This window comes from Delphinapterus leucas, chromosome 20 (assembly GCF_059928025.1).
Source record: "Delphinapterus leucas isolate spDelLeu-1000000601 "Yukka" chromosome 20, BTC_Dleu_Yukka2, whole genome shotgun sequence".
In the NCBI taxonomy this organism is placed as follows: Eukaryota; Metazoa; Chordata; class Mammalia; order Artiodactyla; family Monodontidae; genus Delphinapterus; species Delphinapterus leucas.
Genome location: NC_143148.1, coordinates 12,987,872 through 13,003,589, shown reverse-complemented (window position 1 = coordinate 13,003,589; position 15,718 = coordinate 12,987,872). Strand labels below are relative to the sequence as shown.

Sequence of the window (15,718 nt, the reverse complement as noted above, 5' to 3'; positions counted from 1 at the left end):
CCATTTTTCTAGATTCCACATATATGCGTTAATATACAATATTTTTCTCTTTCTGACCTACTTCACTCTGTACGACAGTCTCTAGGTCCATCCACATCTCTACAAATGACCCAATTTCGTTCTTTTTTATGGCTGAGTAATATTCCATTGTATATATGTACCACATCTTCTTTATCCATTCATCTGTCGATGGGCATTTAGGTTGCTTCCATGACCTGGCTATTGTAAATAGTGCTGCAATGAACATTGAGGTGCATGTGTCTTTTTGAATTATGGTTTTCTCAGGGTATATGCCCAGTAGTGGGATTGCTGGGTCATATGGTAGTTCTATTTTTAGTTTTTCAAGGAACCTCCATACTGTTCTCCATAGTGGCTGTATCAATTTACATTCCCACCAACAGTGCAAGAGGGTTCCCTTTTCTCCACACCCTCTCCAGCATTTGTTGTTTGTAAATTTTCTGATGATGCCCATTCTAACTGGTGTGAGGTGATACCTCATTGTAGTTTTGATTTGCATTTCTCTAATAATTAGTGATGTTGAGCAGCTTTTCATGTGCCTCTTGGCCATCTGTATGTCTTCTTTGGAGAAATGTCTATTCAGGTCTTCTGCCCATTTTTGGATTGGGTTGTTTGTTTTTTTGATATTGAGCTGCATGAGCTGTTTATATATTTTGGAGATTAATCCTTTGTTGATTCATTTGCAAATATTTTCTTCCATTCTGAGGGTTGTCTTTTTGTCTTGTTTATAGTGTGCTGTGCAAAAGCTTTGAAGTTTCATTACGTCCCATTTGTTTATTTTTGTTTTTATTTCCATTACTCTAGAAGGTGGGTCAAAAAAGATCTTGCTGTGATTTATGTCAAAGAGTGTTCTTCCTATGTTTTCCTCTAAGAGTTTTATAGTGTCCAGTCTTTTACATTTAGGTCTCTAATCCATTTTGAGTTTATTTTTGTGTATGGTGTTAGGGAGTGTCCTAACTTCATTCTTTTACACATAGCTGCCCAGTTTTCCCAGCACCACTTATTGAAGAGACTGTCTTTTCTCCATTGTATATCCTTGCCTCCTTTGTCATAGGTTAGTTGACCATAACTGTGTGGGTTTATCTCTGGGCTTTGTGTCCTGTTCCATTGACCTGTACTTCTGTATTTTCTCCTTTCATTTCTGTATTCAGAGCTCTGTTGTTATGTGCATATGTGTTTATAATTGTTATATCTTCATGATAAATTGACCTGATTATAAGATTTCCCTCTTTTATTTAGTAACATTTTAAAAATCAATTTCATCTGATATTAGTATAGCTACTCCAGCTTTCTTATGGTTGCTGTTTACATGATATACCTTTTACATTCTATCACTTTTGGTCTATTTGTATCTTTGAATCTAAAGTATGTTTCCTATAGGTCACAATATCATTGGATCTTGGTGGGTTCTTTTTTTTTTCCCTGACAATCTCTGCCTTTTGATTGGATAGTTTTAATCTATTAAATTTTAACGTTATTATTGGTATAGTTAGATTTATATCTGCCATTTCACTTTTTATTTTCTATGTGTTTCATGCCTGTTTTGCTCATTTATTCTTCCTTTACTGTTTCTTTTACATTAAGTGAATCTTTTCTAATGTAGCATTTAAATTTCTTTACTAATTTCTTTTCATTAATTTTTTTGAGTGATTTCCTTAGTGGTTGCTTACCATATACATCTTAACTAATCAGAATGAGCTTCAGATTTATACTAACTTAATTCCAGTGAGCTATAGCAACATTGCTCCTATAGAGTTGTTTTTTCTTCTTCTTTTGGCTGCGTTGGGTCTTCATTGCTGCACACAGGCTTTCTCTAGTTGAGGTGAGTGGGGGCTACTCTTTGTTGTGGTACACAGGCTTCTTATTGCAGTGGCTTCTCTTGTTGTGGAGCATGGGCTCTAGGCACTCGGGCTTCAGTAGTTGCAGCACATGGGCTCAGTAGTTGCAGCACATGGGCTCTAGAGTGTGCGGGCTTCAGTAGTTGCGGCGCGCAGGCTCTAGAGAGCAGGCTCAGTAGTTGTGGGGCACAGGCTTAGTTGCTCCGTGGCATGTGGGATCTTGTTGGACCAGGGCTCGAACCCACTTCCCCTGCACTGGCAGGTGGATTCTTAACCACTGCACCACCAAGGAAGTCCCTCCTGTAGAATTCTATTACCTTTCCCCCCTTTGTATTGTATTATTGGTATACATTTTACATCTATAAATGTTACCAAGAATGCGTTGTTTTAATTATTACTTTATATAGTGTTATGTCTTTTAAAGAGGATGAGAGAAGAGCAAGCATATATTTATAGCTTTTGTTATATTAACCTTCTTACCATTTCTTGTTCTCTTCATTTGTTCTTGTTCATTTCAAATTACCATCTGGAGTCCTCTCCTTAGCCCAATACAACTTTGGTTTAATGTACTTCCTTTGTGCTGTTGTTGGCAGTTATATTACCATTCTATATGTTACAGGCCCAACAATACTATATGTACATGTATGTATGTATGCATGTGTTGTGTGTGTGTATACACCATTATTTCTTAGAATAATTTTTCTTCTGCTCTCTCTCTCTCCTCTCCTTTTGGCACTCCATTAAGTGTATACTGTTTTGCTAAACGGTGTCCCACTTTTCTCTGGGTTCTGTTTATTTTGTTCATTCTTTTCTCTCTTTGTTCTTTAGAATACATAATATCTCTCTTCTCCTGTCAGCTCAGATCTACTGATTTTTTCATTTCAGTTAATGCACTTCTCAGCTCCAAACTTCCATTTGGTTCTATTTTATAATATCTGACTCTTTATTGATATTTTAAATTTGGTAAGTCAGTATCATCATACGTTACTTTTACTGTTAAAGTCATGATTCCCTTTAGTTATTGGGACCTATTTATATAATGGCTACTTTGAAGACTTTGTCTGTTAAATCCAACATCTGGTTTCTCTCACAGGCAGTTTCTCCTGCCTGACCTTTTTACCAGTTGCGGGGGGCGGGAGGAGTCATACTGTCCTGTCTTATGGAACCCAAACCACTCCTCCTTCCCAACCAGCACTGTCCAATAGAAAGACATTCTGTATCTGCATTGTCCAGTGCAACAGACACTAGCCAGCTGTGGCTAACGAGCACTTAAAGTGTGGCTAGCGTAACTGAGGAACTCAATTTAAAATTTTTTTTCATTTTATTAATTTAAATAGCCATATGCGACTAGCAGCTACCTTCTTGAATAATGCAGTTCCAGGCCATGCACAGAGGACCCAATTCTCTAGAATCCTCTACCCAAGTGCTCCTGAACCTGCTTCCAGCACCTGGGTGGACCTTGTCATAGTCCTTCTCGCCCCCAAACCCAGGGCAAGTCATGCTGGTGTGCACACCTCTAGATCCAAGGGGTGGGCAAGAGGTGATCTGAGATGGACCAACTCCACCATACAGATTAGGGTGCCCTCACACATGCATGGATGACCCCACAAGGGTTCAGGATGTAGACAGGAATGGGAAGACAGGGTGAGAACTATAGGTAGGGAGCCTCCATTTGCACTGTTGGTCCAGGATCCACAAATGTTAGGGAAGGTTTTGACTGGCAATGTCCCATTTCTTACCTATGTGGTGGCTACACGTGTGTTCAGTGTATAATTTTTTTCAACTGTACACACATGTATAAATTGTGTATATACACACAGATATACTATATGTCACAAGTTTTTTAATGATTTAAATTTTTTACTACTATTAAGTTAGAGCCCAAGTTCTTCTCATGACACATAAAGCCTTGTACAATCTACATTCTGCCTGTATGTCTGACCTAATCTCCTGCCTTCCTCCCCCCTCACTTTCAGCTCCAGCCACACTGACCTTGCCCTAGCTAACAGGTCAAGTTATAGAGGAGCTTGTTGGAGGGGAGCTTAACTGGCTCTGCATTTAAAGCCACTTTTATTAGCAAAGCAAAGAAATGCCTGTGATGGGGGCTGGACAGCCAGTGTCAGGAATGATGTGGCAAATGCAGCCTACTGGAGGTTAGAAGGAAAGGGATCTGCTTATATAAGCAAGCTGGAGACAGTTCTGAAGGCAGACAAAAAAGGAGCAGTTGTGGTTGAAGGAACCATCAATCAGGTTCCCTGAACAGGTGGAGGCTGGGGCCACTCCCAGTGGAAAGCTGGGCTCAGAGCTCCAGTTACCAGCACAGAGAATCCAGCTATCAAAACTGATGCCAGAGGGGAGGGAGAGGAGGAGAAAGAAGCCTGAGTCAGTGGAAAAGAGCGATTCCAGAGCACCTGAGGTGACTGCCGAACCACCAGAAAGGGAGTTGGAGACCACTAGCAGTAACATCTAACGCAGTGGTTTTCAAAGCAGGGTCCCCTGTACCAGCAGCATCAACTTGACCTGGGAACTAGTTAAAAATGCAAATTTCCAGGCTTCCCTTAGTGAGAATCAGAAATTCTGAGGGGAGGGGAGGGCCCCTCAAGGTGATTCTAATGTCCAACAAAGTCTGAAAACCATGGATCTAACTTTAATGAGCGTGGACTATGTGCCAGGCGCTATTCTGAACGATTTACCTCTATTAACTCACTGGCCTACATAACAGTACTATCAGATAGAAGTGCACCATTTTCCAGGTAGGAAATGTGAAGCAGGGTGATTTATGTAACTCACCTGAAATCAGAGGGCTGGACAGAGAGAGGCAAAGACACAACTTGGACCTCAAGCCTGTGCTGTTTCTCTCCCACCATGCTCACCTGTGGTGATGCTCTGACTAGCACACACAGCCCCTGGCGGGCTTCTCAAAACACTCTTGCCGGAACCCATTCCGAGTTTGTGATTCGCTAAAGTTGAACCCAAGAATTTGCATTTCTCGTAAGGTCCCAGGTGATGCTGATGGGCCTGGCCCAGATTTCACAGTGTGAGAACTTCTGTACTGTTACACTGCCTTTTCCACACGAGCACTGGGTCCAGCTAATGGAAACGTTGACTGGGTCTTTTTAAACAACTCCATGTGCATAACCCCCTGCAGGGACTCTGCGCTACAAATAACAGAAAACCCAAATTCAAACTGGCTTAAGCAGAAAAAATATTTATAGACTGATCTAATTGAAACAGGTTAAGTTTGCCTTCAGGTACAGGTGGACCCAGGGCCAAGGAGGTAGCTAGGATTCTCTTTCTCTTTCCATCTCCCAGCTCTGCCTTCCTTTCTTGTGTTGTCTTCATTCCCAGGCAAGCTCTCCTTTCACAATGGGCCCCTAGCAGCTCTGGCCTTAGATTCTACCAGCTGGGAAACCATATGATAAAAGGAGTTCCCCTTCCCTACTAGTTCAGCAGAAGCCCACCCTGGCTCTCATTGGCCAGGTTCAGATCACAGGCCCATTTCTGAACAGTCATTGTGGTCAGGGAGATGGAAGATTCTCTTTAGCCAGGCCTAGGTTATGGGCTCATCCCCAGAGAACTAGCAGGTGGACTTTGCTGCCCCCCAAACACACAGATGAAGAGTGAGGGATAATCTGGGGTGCTGCAACCAGAAATATGAATGGATGTTGGACAGGCCAATATAACCAATGTCCACTACACCGCCTTCAAAGGAAGGGGCACCAGGAAGCCAAAGTGTGTGCCCACTCCTTAAACCCTCGTAAGATGGGTCCAAGCACAGAGATCATGATAAAAGAGGAAACCCAGAGGTTGATACACTTTATTATTTCATTTATACACAGTAAAGAATTGGGGAAAAAAAAGAATCTATGGCATTAGAGGTCAAGTCAGCACAGTGGTTATCCTTGGGGAGGGGGGGTGTAGCAGTTAGCTACTGCTGCTTACCCAACCTCCCTAAACTTAGTGACATAAAATAGTGGTAACTGATTACTATTATCACTCATGTTTCTGGAAGTTGGCTGAGCTCGTGAATATGTGATTGCAGTGTTGGAATTCCTTGAAGGTGATGGGCGGACACAGCAGTGTGTCTAGACCCAGGAGGCATCCAATGGGAGGCAAGAGCAAGCTTGGCAATCTGTAGTCTCTTTGAGGGCCCACAACACCTCACAGGGGTGTTGTGAAGATTCAAAGAAATCATGCAGGTAAGGGCCTCACATACGGCCTGACACGCAGTAGGTATCCCCTGTGAAAATTAATAAAAGGAAACCAACTAAAATTGGAGTCAGAGAGGCCTGTAGAGGGAGGTCTCATGCCCTACCACTCGTTGTCAGTTATCTCAAACAGGAGGAGTATCAATTACCCAGACAGGAAGATGCCAGTTACTGACCCCAGCAGGAAGAGAGGTACCTTGCACTCCCAAACAGGAAGCACAACTACTTACTACCCTAGCAGGGGGAAGGAAGACTTCCTTCTTGTCTTGCAACAAGCCCAGCCAATGGAAAACACCACAGCTCAGCCAGTGAGAAGCCAGTGTCACCTGAACTTTTGTTTTCCACCAATGAACTTTCATTTTTTCCTTGCTGATAACTTCGTTTCCTTGTCCCATCCTCCTTACTGTAAAAGCCTTCCATGTTGTGTAACTTCCAGGAATATCTGTCTGCCGTATAGAATGCTGCCCAATTCATGAATTTTTAAATAGTGCCAATTAGATTTCAATTTACCCAGGGAAATATTTTTTAAGTCTTTATTTTTTTTTTTAATTGGAGCATAATTGCTTTACAATGTTGGGTTAGTTTCTGCTGTAGAACAAAGTGAATCAGCTATATGTATACATACATCCCCTCCCTCTTGAGCCTCCCTTCCACCCCACCCCCCATAAATTGTGTTTTTTAACACCCCTAAGATGTTAGCAGTTAACTCACTCACCACGCGGTCACCAGTTAAGATGTGTTTGGCTACAGATAAGAGGATCCAAGTCAAAAGGGCCTGAATCAGAAGGAAATGCGTTACTTCACACAGCAGGCACTCCAGAGGCAGGGTGTTTTGGGGTTGTTAAATTCAAACAGTTAAGAAAATTGTATTTTACTTCCAAAAGAATTTTACTTAAAAGTACCTATATTTATTGAGCTCCAAATAATCACCAGGCATGGAACTGGAACTGGAGACATAGCACAGAAAGCAAAGTCCCTTACCTGGCTCAGTGATTAAGTGGCTCAGGTCCTTTCTTCTGCCTGACCTCCTCAGCATGACAGGTAGGTGAGTCACCGTATGGTGGCATATGCCCCCAGCATCACCTCCTTACACAGTATATCAGGCAGTCTGTTCTGCCCACTCTCCTTTTTAATTCAGCTTTACTGAGGTATAATTTATGCACAATAAAATATACCCATTTTAACTGCACAGTACAACCAATCCCAAAAGATTCCCTCTCCCCCTTGCTATTTTAAGATACAGTTTTATCACATATTTTCAAATGCCTAAACAATGTTTCTGTGTGCTTGGTTTTGAGCTTTATAAAATAGTATCATCCTATGTGAAATCTTCTGAATTTTGCTCCTCTCACACATTATTTTTCTTGCGTGCCTGTAGTTCCGTCCTTTTCACTGCTGCATACTGTTCCCCTGCGTGAAGATACAATTGATCCATTCTCCTTTTGGTGGACATCAGGTTTGTTTCCGATGTTTTGCTGTCAGTGCTATTACGTACTTTCTTGGACATCTCGCCTGGTGCATGTGCTGATGAGATTCACAACATGTCTACTGTACACCCAGTAAAAGTTAAAGCAGTTCAGAATGCTGCGCTGATGTCAGGGCACATTAAACAAGGCCTCAAAAGTGGGCTTCATGGTCCAGTTCAAGAGTTACAAGTGCACACGACCCACATCTTACTTGTCATTTCTTAATTCAGTTAACAGATATTACTGACTCTGTGCCAGGTTCTGGAGATAAAAGTGGTGACCAGAAGAGACTTTGTCCCCATCCTCATGGATTTACCTTTCTAAAGAGGGAGACAGACATTTATATCGTGAAAGTGTCCCTCCTACTGTCTCCTTGTGGCTTCTTCTTTGTCTTTGGATGTAGAATATCTTTTCTGGTAGGTTCCAGTCTTTTTTTGTTGATGGTTGTTCAGCAGTTAGTTGTGATTTTGATGTTTTCATGAGAGGAGGTGAGCTCAAGTCCTTCTACTCCGCCATCCTGTCTCCAATCTCCGGAGACAGACGTTTAGACGCTGACATCACAGATGGTCAGGGCTGGGACGGGGGAAACCCAGAGAGCAGAAGCCCAAAACGGATACCTGACCCACCCTGGGGGATCAAGGGGGCTTCCTGGAGGAGGAGACATCTTGAGACCTGAAAGATGTGTGTGATTAGTTGTGAAGAGGAGGTAGGGAGAAGGAGGGGGTGCTTCAAAAAGAGGGAAAAGCATGTACAAATGCTTAGAGGTGAGAAAGAGGAGAAACATAATGAGAACCACAGATGTAATTTAAAATTTTCTAGTAGCCACATTAAAAACCAAAAACAGGTAAAATGAATTTTAATAACATTTTATTTAACCTGATATATCCAAAATATTACCATGTTAACATGTGATCAATATAAAAACTATTAATGAGATATGTTACATTCTCTTTTTTGTGCTAAGTCTTTGAAATCTGGCTGGTATTTTACACTTAGAACACATAGCAGGTCACACCAGCCACAGTTCAAATCCTCAACAGCCACACGTGGCTGGTGGCTGCCTTACTGAACAGCACAGCAAGAGCCTTGTGACTCAAAGCATTGGCATCATTTGGGAGCTTGTCAGGAATGCAGAACCTCAGGCCCCTCCCCAGACCCACTGACTCAGAATCTGCATTTTAACAAGATCTCACGGGATTTATATGCACATTAGTTTGAGAAAAATGGGTCCAGTTCTCCCTAAAACACTTCTGTGGCTTCCTATTGCCCTCATGATAAACGCCCAGATATTGACCTTGGCAATCATTCATTCATTCCTGTTACTGAGCGCCTACTGTGTGCCAGGCCCTGTGCTGGGTGATGCTCAGGTCTCCAAGACAGACCTGAGTCATGGAGCTCCCAGGCAATTAATAGATAAGTACCCAAAGCCTTGTTTCTTTTCGACTATGTTAAACATAACGTGCTTGAAGTTACAGAGTGCAAGGGGTGTTACAGGAGGCCTGACCTGGCTTGAGTGGAGGGGGCATCCAGAAAATAACCCAAATAAGGAAGAGGCCACTATCACGGCAGAAAGCCACACGTAGATTAAATGTTCCTCCGAAGGGGATGGGCCTGCCAGGCAGCACCAGCCATCCACGGTCACTAGGAGGGCCGTTTTCAGGCTTCAGGGCAACGTGGAAAAATGCCCGGTGCGGGTAGGGTTTCAGGAAATGGGAGAGCCAGGGACGGAGCCAGTGATAGTATCACATCCTGCACAGGTGTGTCTGCATTTGGAAAATGAGGGGAGAGGGAAGAGAGAATCAGGAAGGTGTTCAGTTTGCCAGAAGGGGGAGGACTTGGGGCAGGGAACTGTGGGTCCCCTTTTCTTTAAAGGCAAGGTCTTTTATTTTATTTATTTATTTATTTATTTATTTATTTTGCGGTATGCGGGCCTCTCACTGCTGTGGCCTCTCCCGTTGTGGAGCACAGGCTCCGGACGCGCAGGCTCAGCGGCCATGGCTCACGGGCCCAGCCGCTCCGCGGCATGTGGGATCTTCCCGGACCGCGGCACGAACCCACGTCCCCTGCATCGGCAGGCGGACTCTCAACCACTGCGCCACCAGGGAAGCCCAAGGCAATGTCTTTTAATATAACATACCTGGATTTGCTTTAAAATTAACTGAGCAGGGAACAAGAATGGATGGAACAAGAATGGCCGCATGCTGGTTAACTGCTGAAGCTGGGTGATGGGTGTTCATTAGACTTTTCTGCTTTTGTGCATGTTTGAAATTTTCCCTTAAAATTCAGGGAAATAAAATTTCCCTTAAAAAGAAAAAGTTAAAAGTGTTTCTCTTTGCAAGTAATTGGGGATGTTGAAAACAGATTTTTGGCAACTAGAAAAGAAAGTCATTTAACCTCTTCTGAAAAGAAGAAATTGCAGTATTCAGAACTGTGAACATCTCAGGGACCTCCCTGGAGGTCTAGTGGTTAGGACTGCGGGCTTTCACGGCAGAGGGCCCGGGGTTCAATCCCTGATCAGGGAACTAAGATCTTGTTAGCCGTGCCGCGAGGCCAAAAAACAAAAAACAACAAAAAAAGAAAGAACCTGAGCTTCTCCTTTAAGAATGGAGTCCAGGTCCAGGAGGAAGGGGGTTGAAGGCACAAACAGAACCTACGGTATTCCTGGGTTCAAATCCCAGTCCTGCCACTTACTAGCTCCGGAACCTGAAGCAACTGAGTTAAACTCTAAACGCCTCACTGAAAAACCGGGATAATGACAGCAGCTGCCTCCTAAGGGCCATGTGAGGTTATTACTGAATTCATACATGCAAAGGGTGTACACTGGTGCCTGGCATGAAGCAGCGCCATGTAAACGTGGGCAGTGATTATTAAAGCACGTGCCAGCCGGAAGTGAAGCCGCAAAAGGTCTCAAAGCAGATGCATCCATAGTTCCTTTACACAGAATTCACTGATATCAGAGGATAAGACAAGAATGCTCCCAACACCAACGTACTTTAGTAACCTCCCTTTAGACGTACAAAGTCCTTTTCTACAAGTCAGTTGTTCCAAATGCTTGTCAAACACCGTCTAAATGACATAAGTCCTGTCTATAACGGTAACTGTGAAAATTGACGGTAGAAAGTTCCCTAAGTTGATGTGATTTCGAAAGGAATCTTACAGGCACTCCTCCGAAGTCCAGTCTGGGGTGACTGTACACTGTGCTGAGAAACACACCTCTGTTCTCTTCCTGCCTGGCAGGATTCTGTAGGTAATACAAATGATTCTTGAGAGGTCTCTTCCTCTTAGGCTCAAACAGCATGTGACTTTTTTCTTGTTTAGTTAACTCTCTCTCCCACAACAGCTCTTGGTGTGTTATGTTAGTAGTCAGCGAAAACGTGTTTGTTGCAAAAAAATTTTGCAACTCCCCTACTTCCAACACTCAGAAATGACCACTGGTTACATCTTGTTCATCATCTTTCCAGATGATGTCTGGGAGTGTTTCAAGGTGATACGAGTGGGAAGAAAGTGGGAGGTGTGTGGATTGCGCAGCAATGGCTGGGCTGAAGGTTGCTGGGGCCAAGAGAGGGTCCGTGCGGAGGCCCAGGTGAGAACACCGGCCATGCTCAAGGTAAGAGAGGAAGTTCAGTGTGTCTGCAGCTCAGGTGGTCAGGGAGACAGGCTGAGCGACAGTCAGAGACCAGATCACACCAAGTCTTCAGCATTAGTCTAAGGAGTTAGGACTGGGTCCTAAGGACTCTGGAGAAACATGGAAAGGCTTCAAGCAGGAGGACATGATCAGTTCTCTTTCACAAAAATCCCTCAGCTGTCAAGTGGGAGGGGGGTTAAACAGTGAGATGGGAGGCCAGGCAGAGACAAGGTGGGAGAGGACAGGGTTACACCAAGGCAGGACCATGAAAGGTGAGAAGGGGCAGGTGGGAGAAGCGTCCAGGAGTCCTAGTGGTCAAGCTCTGGAGGATGATGGGTTGGGCTGCAGGGTGGGGATGGGGAGGGAGGCATCAAGGATGCAGCCCCGGGCTCTCTCTGGGAGCCTGGGGTGTGGAGGGACCACCCCTAAGATAGGGACCAAGAGGAGGAGCAGGTTTGCAATGTGGGACACGGTGAGTATTGGGGGCTCAGGGGTCACCCGGCCTGAGGGCAGGACGGGGAGAGAGGGCTTCTTGAGGCCTCAGGACCCTGAGGTCTGGGGCCCAGGGAGGAGGTGGGGCTAAGGGCAGAGAGTGGATATCATCAGCACAGGGACAGGAAACAGACCACAGGAGAGGGTAAGATGGCCCGGGGTGGAAGGGGAGAAAAGCCGGCCAGAGTTAAGAGGTCGGCGAAAACAGAACTTCTTGCAAAGAAGCAAGACACAGGAGAAAAACCAGGGGACAGGAGTGTCACAGAAACCCAGGAAAGAGTATCCTTACGGAAGGTGGGAATGGCCAACACTGCCAATTCCTGCCAAGATGGCCCATAAGATGAACACCAAAAAGTGCCCACTGAGCCAGGTTTCTCATTGCCAGAGAAAGAAGTTAACAAAGAAAACGAGGGGGGAAGGTGAGAACGAACCCTCTGGAGCTGGATTAGTCAGAGATAGCAGTATGGACTGAGGTATATTTTTATACACAGATATCTATATCTATACACACACACACACACAGAAGTATAGACGTGTGTATACATGGGTTTGTACACATAACATTTTCCCCAGCTCTGTCAGCTAGCTGAGAGGGACTAGAAATAGGAGACCTCAGCAGCAATGACCACACTCAGTGTCCAGACCTTGGGGTCTAATACCATTCTCTATCAAAGGAACCAGGGCTCCCTGGAAAGGGGCTGATTCTAGGGCTGGGGCAAGGAAAATGCAACGTAGGCCTGGAGCATCTCACAGTGCCAAAATGTAAGGAAGTGCTAAAGGAAAAAAAAATAAAGAATACAGAGCGAAACCCAAAGAGCCCCTAGGGCCAAAACTGAACAATTTGAGTGAAAAAGTTAATTATGATAGTATTGGGTTATACCCAAAGAATAAAATAAATACCCATGAGTCCATACTGATATAAATTAATGATTGTACAAATAAAATAAATGGGGTAGAAGGGACAAACCTTCCTACAGAAGAATTCCCAGTAATTAATGTAGGAGAAATGAGGAAAACAGAAAAGTGTCATTAGAACACACCACAGTAATGATTTCTGCAGGCACGGTCCACAGATGAATGCCAAAATTAGTGGGTGGAACTTTGAGGAGAAATAGGACATTTGCACAGCCTCAAAGGATCTTCCCGTGTTTATCAGTTACTGTAGTGGTTCTGACAATATGAACACAAATTCTTTCATATATTTTCCCTCCAGGAACTGGAGCTTACGGGCTGGATTTTGTGACCTGCTTCTAAACAGCGTAAGGGAAGGGAAAACCTGTCAGGTTACAGCTGAGAAACCTGGCGGACACGGCTGTAACAAAGTGATCCGGGTTACCATCACCTGAGTGATATTCTTCCCCAAACGTACAATCCCGGTCTACCCATGAGAAAAACATTAGACAATCCCAGACTGAGGGACATTCTACAAAATACCTGACCGGTGCTCCTCAAAACTGTCAAGGTCAAGGAAAACAAAGACTGAGAAACTGTCACAGATTGGAGGAGACCAAGGAGACAGGATGAATAAACCCAACAGGGCACCCTGGATTGCATCCTGCAACAGAAAAAGAACATTAGTGGAAAAACGGGCGGAATATGAACAAAGTCGGGAGTTTCAGTAGTAGGACACTAATCAACGTTCATTTCTTAGTTTTGACAAAGGTACTGCAATTAAGTAAGATGCTAACATTAGAGGACGCTGAGTGTAAGGTATATGGGAGGTCTCTGTACAATCTTTGCAACTTTTCTGTAAATCTAAAGTTAGTTATATAAAAAAATTTTTTTTTAAGTATCTACTAACTGGGCTACAAGCAGTCACCAGCAGAGTCCCTAACTCCCTTCATCTGACTCTTCAGGTCTCATCTCATGGGGTCTCTACTCCAGGAAGTCCTCCCTGATACCTTCAACTAGGTCAGGTGCTTCCTCTGGGCTCCCCCTTCCCGCCCTGACCCCATCTGGTAAGGGGTTGTCCCCCCGCGATGTGTGCTCTGTGAGGGCAGCATGGAGGCTGTTTCAGTCATCGCTGTGTGTCCCTTACTGTGGGAGCACCCACAGGTGGCAGAAGCTGTGCTGGATCCCCACCACCTTCCCAAGCCGACCCTAACCCTTCTGAGCCAGAGCCTGCCGGACCCCACCTTCCTGGTTTCCCCTGCCCCATCACCCAACCCAGGACGAGTCTAAGGCTATGTAAAGGGTCTGTCCCACCCACCTACCAAAACAGGGTCAAATCACGCCCAACGCCTGCCCATAATACACCAACTATCAGGGATACTGTGTGAATGTGTGAGGTGACCGCCCAGTCCACAGCCCTTCCCAGCAGACAGACATCACTGTGGAATCCTCCAGCTACAGCGGGTTGAGCAAGACTGGATGCTGGACACCAGCAATCTGAGTCCTGTCTGAGGGAATTTGGGACGGGGACAGAAGGGCTGTGGGGCACTGCAGCTGCCTGCAGACAGAGGAGGCAGCGGATGCAAAGCGCAGCAGACCACAGGGCCTGGGGAAGGAGGGAAGCAGAGTCGCTGCCCCACGTTCTGACTCTATTCTGTTCTCAGGAGGCCCTGGCCCATTTCTTTGTCATCACCCGCAACCAATCCATTGTGGGTTCTGCCTTCAAAATGCATCCAGACGACCGCTCACGCCTGCCTATGCCCTGGTCCGGGCCACTGTCATCTCTCGCCTAGACGACTGCAGTAACCTCCTCACCGAGCTCGCTGTTCCCACGCGCAGACCTCGGTTCCATCCGTGCTCCCTTCCTTAGTGATCTCCTCCTGGGCCTCACTACCATGAAAATGCCAACGGCTCCCAAGTTTACATCTCCAGCCCAGAACTTGCCCCTGGATGCCAGACTCCTGTATCGTGGTGATGCTCACCCCGCTGGGATGCTTACCATGTCCACAGGCTCCCTCAGCCCCCGCCCCACAGCTCAGGCTAAAAAGCTTACAGTCGTTGACTCCCCTTTCTCCCCCCACACCTAAGTCCTGCCCACTCCTTCCTTCAAATTACACCTCCAAACCAACCACATCTGCCCACTTCCACTGCTACCACGCCGGCCAAGCCACCATCGTCTCTCAGCTGCACTAGTGCAGCAGCCTCCTCGCTGGAGCCCTGCGTCCACCTTGGTGCCCACATGGCAGCCAGAGGAATCCCATTAGGACGTGAGATCACATCACTCTTCAGCTCAGGATGCTCCAACTGCTTCCCATCTCGCTGCCAATCAAATTCAAGCCCTTCCCAAGGCCCATCCAGCCCTGCATGCCCCCTTGCCCTCATCTCCTTCCTGCTCAACGGGCTCAGTCTGGTCCAGTTCACTCCTTTCTGCTCCTCCCACACACCGAGCACACCTCAGGGCCTTTGAACTTGCTGTTTTTTCCAGCTGGAATGTCCTTCTTCCCAAAACAGGTGCATAGCTGGCTTCCTCCTTTTTTGCCAGGTCCCTCCTCCAATAACATTTCCTCAAGGATATCTTATTGAACCCCTCCACCTAAAACAGCAGCTCTTGTCACTCTCTATCCCTACCCTCAGCCTTCATAGCTCATATCACTAATATTAATCTTTAAAAATCATCTACCTTTGGGGCTTCCCTGGTGGTGCAGTGGTTAAGAATCCGCCTGCCAATGCACGGGACACGGGTTCGAGCCCTGGTCTGGGAAGATCCCACATGCTGCGGAGCAACTAAGCCCGCGAGCCACAACTACTGAGCCTGCACTCTGGAGCCCACGAGCCACAACTACTGAGCCCACGAGCCACAACTACTGAAGCCTGAGCACCTAGAGCCCATGCTCTACAACAAGAGAAGCCACTGCAATGAGAAGCCTGCGCACCGCAATGAAGAGTAGCCCCCGCTCGCCGCAACGAGAGAAAGCCCGCACACAGCAACGAAGACCCAATGCATACAAAAATAAAATAGGGCTTCCCTAGTGGCGCAGTGGTTGAGAGTCCGCCTGCCGATGCAGGGGACACGGGTTCGGGCCCTGGTCCGGGAAGATCCCACATGCCGCTGAGCGGCTGGGCTCGTGAGCCATGGCCGCTGAGCCTGCGTGTCCGGAGCCTGTGCTCTGCAACGGGAGA

At 45.9% G+C, this 15,718-nt stretch overlaps 1 protein-coding gene across 7 annotated transcripts in view; it reads right to left on the bottom strand.

Moving 5' to 3' along the window:
• Positions 1-523: 523 nt before the first annotated feature.
• DYRK1B (dual specificity tyrosine phosphorylation regulated kinase 1B) overlaps positions 524-15,718 on the bottom strand; it is a 28,893-nt gene continuing 13,698 nt past the window's right edge. For 4 of the 7 annotated variants that reach the window (XM_022585662.3, XM_022585658.3, XM_022585659.3 and 1 more), the window contains one exon: positions 524-13,202. The gene's annotated coding sequence lies outside the window, so the exon portion shown is untranslated. The remainder of the gene's footprint in view (positions 13,203-15,718) is intronic. The other 3 variants (XM_089902838.1, XM_089902839.1, XM_089902837.1) reach the window with 3 other exon arrangements.